The sequence below is a fragment of the Macrobrachium rosenbergii genome, chromosome 8 (assembly GCF_040412425.1).
Source record: "Macrobrachium rosenbergii isolate ZJJX-2024 chromosome 8, ASM4041242v1, whole genome shotgun sequence".
Taxonomy (NCBI): domain Eukaryota; kingdom Metazoa; phylum Arthropoda; class Malacostraca; order Decapoda; family Palaemonidae; genus Macrobrachium; species Macrobrachium rosenbergii.
In genome coordinates this window covers 42,028,389-42,040,824 of record NC_089748.1, presented here as the reverse complement: position 1 = coordinate 42,040,824, position 12,436 = coordinate 42,028,389, and the positions used below count along the sequence as shown (strand labels likewise).

The window sequence follows — 12,436 nt, the reverse complement described above, 5'->3', positions numbered from 1 at the left end:
GCCACATTTAAAAAGAAAAATGAAAATTCCTATACGAATACACATTCTCTCTCTCTCTCTCTCTCTCTCTCTCTCTCTCTCTCTCTCTCTATAATCAGAAATAACGCGCAAAGCCCACCATCTTCTAAAGCACTGACGGGCAATACAACAGGGCTTAATACTGAAAGTTTGTCTTTTAAAACATTTTCCAAACTGGGTTAAACTCCAAAAGCAACTGCATGACATTACCAAACTCCGAACTATCGGGTCTCTCAAGTTTTCCGTGGACCTCTAAAATTTGGTTAACTAGGAAATAAATACCCGAGATTTAACTGCACTTGATTACCGCAGCATTAACTTACGTGGGAGGTTGAGTTGAATTGGATATAGAATTTAGGCTACAGGCCAAGCGCTGGTACCTATGAGGTCATTCAGCGCTGAAACGGAAATTGACGGGAAAAGGTTTGAAAGGTGTAACAGGAGGAAAACCTCAAAGCAGTTTCACTATGAATCCTTTCCATTCCTACAGCAAATTTGATCAAATTAGGTTTAATGATTAAAGAGCTAAGCTATTTTATTGAACGGAATAGGAATTTGCCTTTTCAAGCAACAGGGGAGCGTCCGGAGGCCGCAAACCTCCGCCAAGGCCAAGCAGTCTGACTCAAAATTAGTTCCTAATCCTCAGAATTACATTTTTGTCTCTCCCAACATCTAAACATTTGTCGACAACAAAGAGACCAAGTTCAGATAAAATTCTTCTATAAATCCTCTAATAACTTGTTGTAATCCTGTTCACAGACAGACACATAGAACCAAAAATATAACCTCTTTGATGTAGGCAATAACGAGGCTTACAACATCAAACATCTCATGGGATAGTTAAGGACTTTGCCTCCTCAAGAGTGGTGGAAGGCTTAAGGCTTTACCCAGTCACTGGATCATGAGTGGGCTTTGTCATATCAGCGAGTGGTAACGGGCTTTGCAGTATCAAGGAACGGAAAGTGCCGTATCAGCGAGTGGTAACGGGCTTTGCAGTATCAAGGAACGGAAAGTGCCGTATCAGCGAGTGGTAACGGGCTTTGCAGTATCAAGGAACGGAAAGTGCCGTATCAGCGAGTGGGAACGGGCTTTGCAGTATCAAGGAATGGATACTGCCATATCAGCGAGTGGGAACGGGCTTTACAGCATAAAGGAACGGAAAATGCCATATCAGCGAGTGGGAACGGGCTTTACAGCATAAAGGAACGGAAAATGCCATATCAGCGAGTGGGAACGGGCTTTACAGCATAAAGGAACGGAAAATGCCATATCAGCGAGTGGGAACGGGCTTTACAGCATAAAGGAACGGAAAATGCCATATCAGCGAGTGGGAACGGGCTTTGCAGTACCAAGGAATGAACGAGTGGGAACGGGTAACGGGCTTTGTAGTACCAAGGAACGGAAAATGCCGCATCAGCGAATGTGAATGTTAACGGGCTTTGCAGTACCAAGAAACGAAAAAAGGGCTTTTGACTTTATAAAACATGTGAGAAAGGGCTTTAACACAGTACAGGACAGTAAGACTTAACCAGCTCAAGAAGTTGCTATTTTTGTGGTCTTGACGTCCTGTCAACAAAACGCTACGTGATTCCAATATCAAGAAATGGGCAAGATAATAGCTTTGCCCACTTAAGCGTTGGTAAGTGGAATTTTTCGTCTCGAGTTAGAAGTAAAATAAAAAAAAACAAGAAAAATAAAAAATTAAAAAAATTAATAAATAAAAAGAATTCTGGATCTCCCAGGAAATTTTACAATTCTATTTTGACGACTGATAAAGGCATGGAGTTATTTTGTGTGAAGGATTCTCAATAAGGTTGGGATTTTCGACGCACGAGAGAGAGAGAGAGAGAGAGAGAGAGAGAGAGAGAGAGAGAGAGAGAGAGAGAGAACTGCAATATCACATGTACATCTGAAATCTGATAACGACTTGAGAGAGAGAGAGAGTTGTACCATGTACATCTGCAATATGCTAACGATTTTACAGAGAGAGAGAGAGAGAGAGAGAGAGAGAGAGAGAGAGAGAGAGAGAGAGAGAGAGAGCTGTAATACATATATACACTGTTGCTTACATCATCACTCTCCAACACACTCTGCAACATCCGTATTTAGCAGCACTGCATTTCAAATTGCAAAATCATTTCATCCGCCAAAGATTTAACATTTCCACTCTTTTATTCTGCTACACACTGGCTTCAGGGAAACAGACTCTTTTATTCTTTTTTTTTTATTTCGTTTTCATTTGCAGAGAGAGTTTTCGACGCTCTTTAATTCTCCCTACCCTGCAAATTGGGGCCCGGGGTATGGGTCCTTCCCAAAGTTTTATTTTCCCGGGCAGGCTTTGAAGCGTCTCTCTTTTTCATTCTGTTCCATTCACGGGGCATATTCCGTTTATTAAGCGGTATTTATGCCTTGCAGCGTGGAGGCCCGGGCAGCGCGGTATGAAGCAATTTCCCATTGAAGCAATTCTCCAGTCGCATTGTTTTGGGCATCGCAAATTCTCGGGTATTTATTGCACGTGGCGAGATAGTTTCTGTTTAATGCCGCTTACTACGATTACAGAGTCTTCCCCCTTAAATTAGCCAGACTTTCTGTTGCTCAGTTATTAAAGTCTTAAACGTACGTTTATCTCTGTATTATTGAAACCCTTCCTCCTTTTATTTAATTATTTATTTTTTGCCTTATTTTTAGTATACTGTCTGTGATTCAAAACGTTTACTCAAATTCTCGAAACTAGACACCCATACAATAGCCGAAAGCATTTTGCTTCAGAGAAAGTCTAGTCTAAGAGGTGTTTGTGTGGTTACTAACCTTCCCCAGTTATCCTATCGTTCCTAACAACAAACACAAAAACCTTCAACAACTTTTACTGCTACGGCAGCAAAATCAATCAATAAATAAATATATAGAAAGGCATCTATCTCATCTACCTGTTTCATTACCCAAACAAAATGTTTCGCCTAAACAATAGCCTACAACACTGCCCTAAAATGGAAGACTGCAGTACCTGCAAAAAATACAGAACTGAGAAAAATGGTAGATACTGCAGTTTTCCCTTGCCTTACTACTGATTCTGCAGAGACTGCAAATGGGACCCCCTAAATAAAGCACTGAAGAATCATTCTGAAACTGCAGTAACTTATGCATTAGTGTTTCACGAGCCCAATAGGTGGCATATCTCAATTTCGAAAATTTTGCAGATACTGCAGTTTTCCATTCTAGAGCAGAATAGACATCCAGTTCACTATCAGCTACAGTGACATCAAAAAAAGTTAAAGTATTCCTAAACCAACATTAGCATTTGATAAAAAGCCTCAAAATATATTGGAACCTCGTTAGTATCAAGCATTTATATACACAGAAATGTGCCTAATATTCTGGTAACTTCAATTAAGGACAAAAAAGCCATGGGTGGGTGGGTTAGCCCTGTTGTAAATATATTACATTAGTTGAAATTCAAGTGGGGAGGGGCCGAAGCTTTCTCAAACTGGTCAGTTCCGTTCATCTGCATTTCAAATTAAGCTAACATGTTACTCTACAGTAATGTAATTCTGCATTTCAAATAATATGCATATGTCACGCTACAGAAATGTAATTTTGCATTTCAAGTAATATGCATGTTACACTACAGTAAAATGCAATTTTGCATTCAAATAATGTGTGTAAGTTACACTACAGTAATGTAGTTCTGCATTTCAAACAACATGCATATGTTACACTGCACTAATGTAATTTTGCATTTCAAGTAATGTGCACGTTACACTACAGTAGAATGTAATTTTGCAATTCAGATAATACGTGTATGTTGCATTGCAGTGTCATTTTTCATTTTAAATAATATGTATATGTTGATCTAAAGTAATGCAATTTTGCATTTCAAATAATGTATGTATTTTTCATTACAGTAATGCAATTTTGCATTTCAAATAATGTATGTATTTTGCATTACAGTAATGCAATTTTTCATTTCAAATATATGCCTATATTGCACTGCAGTAATGTCATTTTTCGTTTTAAATAACGTGTATAGGTTCACTAAAGTAATGCAGTTTCTCCAGTTCACTTAAGAGCATGACGAACCTTACACACACACACACACACACACGATATAAAAAACGTTATATTAAAGGTATGGGGGTTACCATTGCTGTAGCCAGTTCTACTCACTGCTGATAACATATGACAACATAAATGTACGAAATATCAGACAAATTATCAGTGAATCACTGCTTGCAATGGCTGGCCACTAGGCCTAAATGTCTGTAAACATATTATATCTGACCACTGACCCTTTAAATGTGACCTTGACTTCACTGTACACATTGGCCTAAATGTTGGAGCATACATGCAAGATATAGAGAGAGAGAATATAGCATTTAGGCCAAAGGACAAGCACTGGGACCTATGAGCTCATTCAACGCTGAAACGGAAAATGACAGTAAAAAGGTTTGAAAGGCGCAACGGGAGGAAAACCTCGCATCTGCGCTATGAAACAGTTGTTGGGAGACTGGTGGAAAGTAAGATGGAAGAGAATATGGACGGAGGTACAGTAAAAGGAATGAAGGGAGATGCGGCTAGGGGCCTCAGAAAGGGACGTGGAAAAGAACCTTCCAGAACCTCCCCTAAGGGGGCACGCAAGATATGAAGTCTTTTGTATGTGTACTGTATATTTTAAGCATTATGGCCCAAGTGCTAAATTCTTAACTGAACTTTGACCTCGTTTTAGTTTTTCGTTTAGATCTCTTCCCTAAAATATTTATTGCATAACATATCTACGAAGGTAACACGAATAATCTGGGAGTCTTTTCCTCTGAAGAAGGACCAGTTTTAATATTCATGAGAATGTGTCTTGCAGGAGAATATATATATTTTTTTGCAGGCATTCAGGGTAATTTCATTTGTATACACCACAGGGAACAATACAAAATATATACTGACCACATTGTGCATACTACATCCATGTACTACATGTAAATACAAACGCTATAATAAACACACGTATATATATATATATATATATAATATATATAAATATATATATATATATAAATATATATATATATAAGCATATATATATATATATATATATATATATATATATATATAAATATATATATATATATATATATATATATATATATATATATATATATATATATATATATATATATATATATATATACACACACACACACAAGTGAACGATTACACCTACCTATTTCACATCCCAGGTCATCAAAAAAAAAAAATAGGTCTCGTTAGAACGGACCCAGATCTCACTGCCCACGACCGGGATACGAACCCCGGTCCTCTTTCTAGTCAGGCAAGAGTACTACATAATCGCCTCTTTCCAGGACCTTCTTAACTTTGCCCTTAGAACCATATTTTCACTGTTGGTGTTAGGCCAAGGCTGCTTCCACCTTCCTCTCTCCTATTCCTACTTCTTCTCCCCTCCCCCTCCCTCCTACTCCTCCCCTCCCCTCTCCCCCAATCACCCTACACCCCTCTTTCCCGCCCCCCAAAACAGGATTGGTCTAATGCATCCATCTTCCCTTCCCCAAAACTTCGCGATGCATTTGATGTGTGTTGTTTCTCTCTCTCGAGAGAGAGAACGAGAGAAAGCGAGGATTATCATTCCATTCTCTTCATCTCTTCTGCAAACATTACGAATGGATTTCCCGCGAAAAGAAAAATGACACTAGCTGAGCAAATGCGTTCCTTAATTACAGCTTTCAATAACTTCTCGTGTGAGGTTGGTCTAAGATGGCTCAGGGAAAAGGGGCTGGTTTAACACTTAATGTATTGTCTGTGAGATCCCCTGGAATACTTGTTCCCTCGAGACCATAGTATTAAGTGATTCATCGTCTTAAGGTTATGATAATTTAAGGTACACAGTCGCGATGTGCAGCTTCTAAATTGCTTTCGGTTACTATGTGAGACTATTGATTTGTGTCTGTGTTTTTCACTTTCACTTTGTTTCACTTTTTTTGGTTTTATGTACAGCCCTCCACAGGGATGATTCCCTCTCAGGCGGCCCCTTGTACGTCTTCAAAATGAGGTGCTCCTAATATTTTATAATAAAAATGATTGTCTTTTATCGTTTTCTCGTCAGTATCGTAGCTCCAGCAAAATAGGAGTCTAGTTCTGTTTTAAATTTGCCTTCTCCTTGTACGAGCTTCACTTCAAGCGGTGTATTTTGCTGTAAAGTCTTGGTACGCAGTGTACAAGTGCTCTCTCACCCGCGCGCGCGCGTGTGTGTGTGTGTGTGTGTGTGTGCAAAAGAGAGAGAGAGAGAGAGAGAGAGAGAGAATATCCAACAATACGAGAGCAAAATGGAAGGAAATGTAAAAATAAAAGCATTCAGATTAACTTAAAAGTAAGCCTTCCCTTCATACATTTTGAAAACTCTGCAAAATAGATCATAATAAATTATTTTACGACAGCTTAAAAGTCCATCTCCCCAAACTTGTTGTTCCAACCTGCATTATATAACAACTAGCTAAACGCCCATAACCCGTCCACTCCGCTGTGTAACAACGGTCGTATGAAAAAAACTTTTAATAACTGACAAAATGGATGAAAAATGCAAGCACTCGAAAAGATCGATCACAATTTGTCAAACATTCCATCTTCTTCAAAAGTCGGTAAATTCTGTTCGATGGATGAAAGTCGATAGCTTGATAAATACTGTATGAGAGCCTTCAGCTTTACGAGTAGGCCTACATTAGCCATAACGAGATTCAAGAACGTTGCTGTTTTTTGATCGGTTGTATTCTGAAATGGATACAGGACTGATAATTTACAGTTTTCTTTAGTTTAGAATGTAATGAAAACCATTAAATACAAAAAAGGAAGTCCTTTAATATACTGAATTACTTTCTGCTCCCATTGCAGTTCATCAATGGACGCCATAATAGCACAGTTAGTAAAACTCTCCTGTGCTTTGTTTAGCTGTAACAGTATATCGTTTCAGCCACCATAATTGAACTGAATACAGAATTTACGGCAAAGGCCAAGCACTGGGACCTATGAGGTCATTCAGCGCTGAAACGGAAATTGACATTGAAAGTTTTGAAAGGTGTAACAGGAGGAAAACCTCAAAGCAGTTGCAACTGTTAGGAGAGAGTGGAAAGTACGATAGAAGAAAGAGACTATGAAAGGAGGCAGAGTTAAAGGAACGAAGGGGATTGTAGCTAGGGGCCGAAGGCACGCTGCCAAGAACCCTAAGTAATGCCTACAGTGCACCGCATGAGGTACACTGACGGCACTACCTTCCTACGGGGACCGCCATAACAGACCGGGTGATTTTCTTAATTCAATATCCAAGACCAACAGACAAGTAACTGAAATGTCATATGTCATAGTGATGACAAGAGTCAGAAATAGCAAACTTACACCCAAGAATTAGACTTTAGGTATCGTTGATTTGAAGCGCCACCTAAATGACATTCTCACTGGGGACAGTTTCATCGGTGGCCGGTAATAAAGTCACAATTTTGGCTTGGGAAAAAAGTCACATTAATTTATAGTGACCGGCAATAAAGTCACCGGGAAAAATTCTCAATATTTTTCGGGGGTCATTATCTTTTTGATATTTACAGTCTTTTGTTTATGTTTATACGGAAATCCCCAACGGGCTTGTACCAAACACGCCGCAAAGGTGGATACATAGCGGGTTAAAACCCTTGGGGGGTCACTATCTAGGAAATATTAATGGGACTTTTTTTCCTGTGGCTTTTTTTTTTTTTTTTACCTAAGTTCGTTCATCATACTACAGGCTCACTGTAACAACGGCGACCGAATTTTACAAAAGCTGATACTCGTAGGACAGAAACTTACACCCCTTTGGCTTCTAAATATTACCCCACTCGACACCAACCAATGCAAACCCTAGACCTATAATATGAGCACGTCTCCAACAGTGGGTACTAACCCACTCCAACACCGTTACACCCCCTCCCTAAGGGTCCCCTACCCCCAACACCACACAGCACCCGACCCCTCCCCAAACCATCCAGATAATTTTCATTATCGAAAGAAATCATCGAGTTATTAACGCATTACATCTTGTGAAGCACTTCTGGTCTTAATCGAAATATTATTCTCTAAAACAAGATCAGTAAATATCCACAGCTACCACTTCATAAATGCCACTTTATAAGCTACTATTATCTGTTACTGTATTTTATAGTAGTGCTAGTATTAGTGAAGCTATTACTACTTTTATAATTTGCAGATGCATTTGGTTCTGACCCATTTGCATTTAAGTACATCCTCTGTATTTGGACATGAACTGATACATGCTAAATAAAACTACTACTGTATAATACTAACACTCATATTACTATCAATATTATCATTACATTTAAAAATTGCCTGACTTATTTCTCTTCAAACGGCTGTTCAAGAGAGAGAGAGAGAGAGAGAGAGAGAGAGAGAGAGAGAGAGAGAGAGAGAGAGAGAGAGAGCGCCCTTCCGCGTTTGTGCTACCGCTGAATCAAGGAGAGAGAGAGAGAGAGAGAGAGAGAGAGAGAGAGAGAGAGAGAGAGGTAGGTAGGTTATCCATCACACCGTAAGATGTGTTGACTTCTAGCCCATGTTCTTATCAGAGACCTACAATTACGATTTCATGGTCCGACACCTTTCCTTTGTTCTCGGACCATTAGGGGCGTGTCTCACACAGCAGGATGCCCCAGAACTGACCATTCTCGACCTTATGGGCAGCTCATAAGGGTCAAAGCCCCTTGCCCGCGCGTAGAGAGCATTCCAGACTGACCTCTACAGACGGGCTGTAAGGTCGAGGATTCTTCGAGATCTTGGGCTACGGTATATATCATTCCTTGGCCGGTAATGAATGGCATTCTTAAGAAGCTTTTACTTTTTTTTCTTTTTCGGACACGAGCGTCAAATGGGCAAATAATTCTGACGGGAATAACGATGAGGTGACCTAAGATAAATATTCGGGTACAGAAAGCCCTAGGCACATTCCATTTTATTTTATATAGGCCTATCGACGTTCAATTAACGATTAATTTTTTCCAATCAAAACCTTCCTACTCTGCTGGCACTATCTTGGGGGAAAATAAAACCAAATTTTTAAAAATTAAGCAAAAAAAGACCACCACAGGGTTTTTTGTAAGTTCAATTTGTATATAACGAGAGAGATGGTAATTGGTCTAAGAACTGTATAAATACCTTTCTGAGAAACAGGCTTTTTAATGCAAGCACTTGCAAATATTCATCGTAACTTTCTCAGTAGGACTAGGGTAAGACCCATTTCAGATTTTTCTACTCGTAAAATACAGTAAATTAAAAAAAAATAAACAATTAAGAGAGTTATGGGTCAACTGCCAATTCCACACAAAAAGGTAGCACAATAAAATAACAGCAACTTCAAAAACACTGCGTTTCACTGTGGCGTCATGCCTTAACAAAAAATGATAATATCGTTCATAATAATTTTTTGGTAATTCCACATGCGCGACGTAAGTCGCATATCCTAGAAGAAAGGTTATCTCAACCGACGAGATCAAATAAGTATAAAAACATATCGGTAATTGGGGGCAATTTGTAAATATTTTACAATGCAGTGACATGTGTAAACCTTTGTAGACCTAGGCCCATACGCGCGTGCAAATATCAGCGGGAGTAGATATTACAAACAGAAATTACAAGCAGAAGTATCAGAAATCTCAGAGTCTTCAATCATAACGTAAGCTAACAATATAAAGGTTTCAAAAACGCAGTGCCATAATATATCAGCTGATAACTCAGCATGACACAAACTTGACCTGGCACAGATAATGAACTGTCATAATAATAAATATATGAAATATGATTATTTACTTACAACAATGTAGAGTTCTGTCATGGTTTGGGATCTTTACAGTCCTTTTGCACTTCACACAGAGAGAGAGAGAGAGAGAGAGAGAGAGAGAGAGAGAGAGAGAGAGAGAGCGTAACATCACATGTACATCTGTAATCACATTTATATCTGCTATAATGGCTTGGGAGAGAGAGAGAGAGCGAGAGAGAGAGAAGGGGAGCTGTAACTTATGTACACTGCAAACGACTTAAGAGAGAGAGAGAGAGAAAGAGTTGTAACATTACATATACATCTGTAATTACATGAACACTGCTAACGACTTGAGAGAGAGAGAGAGAGAGAGAGAGAGAGAGAGAGAGAGAGAGAGAGAGAGAGAGAGAGAGAGAGAGAGAGCTGTAACATCACATTCAGCATACATCTGTAATCACCTGTACACTGCTAACGAGCTGAGAGAGAGAGAGAGAGAGAGAGAGAGAGAGAGAGAGAGAGAGAGAGAGAGAGCACGTTCCATCACAAGTTCAAGTTCCACTCAGAGTCACAGCGCCGTTTAAAGTAATTTTAAAAATCGAGCGCCTGTGATGTCGTTCTTGCCCGTTGGGTTTGGCTGGGAGAGCCGGTAAGAAAAGGGTAGTTTGCGGATAATAGACCGATTACAAATATCCTCTCGTTTCTTCCTTATTTTCCTCCACAAAGAATTCGCCTTTTTTATAATATATAAACTCCTCAGTTCGTTTTGTGTCATTCATGTGTGTGAACCGTAATGGTACAGTGTTCCTGCATAACGAGATTAATCTTTATGTTTCATTTAAAGATTAACGAAAAGGCATTTCTCCGTCTTTTAGTGTTGGTTATCAAGTTGTAAATTTACTGTCATTGCATTTCCTTCTTGGCGGACGCTCCGACCTGCGGTTCTCTGAGATGCATGTAAGTTATTATATATTTTTACCCAAGAGTGGTTTTTCGTATAGAAGCTTACAGGCAATGCCGACCGCAGTGCGTGCGCATGGATCTAGGCCTATAAGGCCAACTGGACGCGTATGTCCAAAGTAATTGTATACTAGTAAATAATCATGAGTTACGTGATTATACGTAACGACAATAACGAGTATCAACAACGTGGTGGCTTCAGGTCGGTAACAATGGCGATCGAGCCAGTTTCAGCGAACTGGGATTATATGTTTCATGAATCGAAATCTCTAAGTGAAGTTTCAGACATTTATGTTTCGCAATGAAATCCCAGCGGTCGACATTATGTAATGTTAGACTACGCATTGTTATTGAGAACGCGAGTTCTGATATACGATTGTTACCAGACTGACTTTTTTTATATGTACAGTAGATACATCAAGCTTATGCAGTATTTTATCACAAGGTGAAAAACTAAGCTCCACTTTTTACGAAAAGTTCCCCTATGACACTGCGCATTCGCGATAGCAAAAATATAATCAGTTCTTAGGTTAATTACTGGTTGATTATAGTCAGCCGACAAAAATAACGGTAAATTCTTGATGAGCAACCAAAATACTACAGAAAAAGTCAATTTTTCCAAAGGTAATACCCGACGCGGAGCTAATTCTTAGTTCTACCAACCAATTTTCAACCCTTGAAATATTAAAAGAAGTTTGTGCCTGTGAGTCATGAAATGAAATTAACGAGAAAACTGTGCAATTTAAATGTAGTGACAGCAGTATACATGCCGTTGTGTATCGGTAACCGTTAATGTTACCGAAGACAAAATGGGGAGTCAGTATTTTAGGCGATCCGAAGTTAATGTCAGGCGATTTGGCGAAATCGGGTTTTAAAGTTTACTAATGGTCATGGCGAAACGAGTTTGCGAATTTTTTTTTTGTGGATTTTCACTAGTACTGTGCAATAGATGGTAATTACTGCTGGTGCTATATCACAGAGTGATGTGACATACTTTTTTTTTAATGTGATTATACTGTAATACAAAACGCTAATTGCCCTTTCCGTTAATTACATGTCCTTATTCAATAATTCCCCTTCCAAAACGGGTCGGTTCACTGGAGTTACGTACCACGTGGTATATAGCGTACGGTTAATATAATAGCAAAATTTTTGCGAAGAGGTGCCCAGGTTTTTAGTTTTCTGTAAAAGAAAACTATTGAGATGGCTTTGTCTGTCCGTCCGCACTTTGCTATCCGGTTGGATCTTAAAAAATTACTGCCAGAGGGCTGCAAATTGCATGTTGGATCATCCATCCTCCAGTCATCAAACATACCGAATTGCAGCCCTAGCCTCAGTAGTTTTTATTTTATTTAAGGTTAAAGTTAGCCATAATCATTCTTCTGGCAACTATATAGGACAGGCCACCTTCGGGGAGTGGTTAAAGTTTCATGGGGAGCGGGACATACAGCATTATACCGAGACCACCGAAAGATAGATCTATTTTCGGAGGCCTTGATTATACGCTGCACAGAAAACTCGATTGCTACGAAGAACCTTCGGCGCGTTTTCGGTGGTCACAGGAAAAAAAAAAAGTCGCAATTTTGGCTGGGAAAAAAGTCACATTAATTTATGGTGGCCGGTAATAAAGTCACGGGGGAAAAATTCACAATATTTCTTGGGGGTCAT

The 12,436-nt window shown here is 39.2% G+C and overlaps 1 protein-coding gene and 1 long non-coding RNA gene across 5 annotated transcripts in view; one reads left to right on the top strand and one right to left on the bottom strand.

Moving 5' to 3' along the window:
- LOC136840752 (uncharacterized) overlaps window positions 1-10,405 on the bottom strand; it is a 224,734-nt gene extending 214,329 nt beyond the window's left edge. The window contains exon 1 of one of the 2 annotated variants that reach the window (XR_010853728.1): window positions 9,866-10,405. This is a non-coding gene — a long non-coding RNA (uncharacterized lncRNA). The remainder of the gene's footprint in view (window positions 1-9,865) is intronic. The other variant, XR_010853727.1, reaches the window with a different exon arrangement.
- The window catches only part of LOC136840750 (adrenocorticotropic hormone receptor-like), a 267,970-nt gene that overhangs the window by 200,999 nt on the left and 54,535 nt on the right, over window positions 1-12,436 (top strand). The window contains exon 1 of one of the 3 annotated variants that reach the window (XM_067107600.1): window positions 10,616-10,765. The exons of the other annotated variants lie outside the window; for them this stretch is intronic. The gene's annotated coding sequence lies outside the window, so the exon portion shown is untranslated. Of the gene's footprint in view, window positions 1-10,615; window positions 10,766-12,436 lie in introns of those variants that run through there. 3 annotated transcript variants of the gene reach the window in all.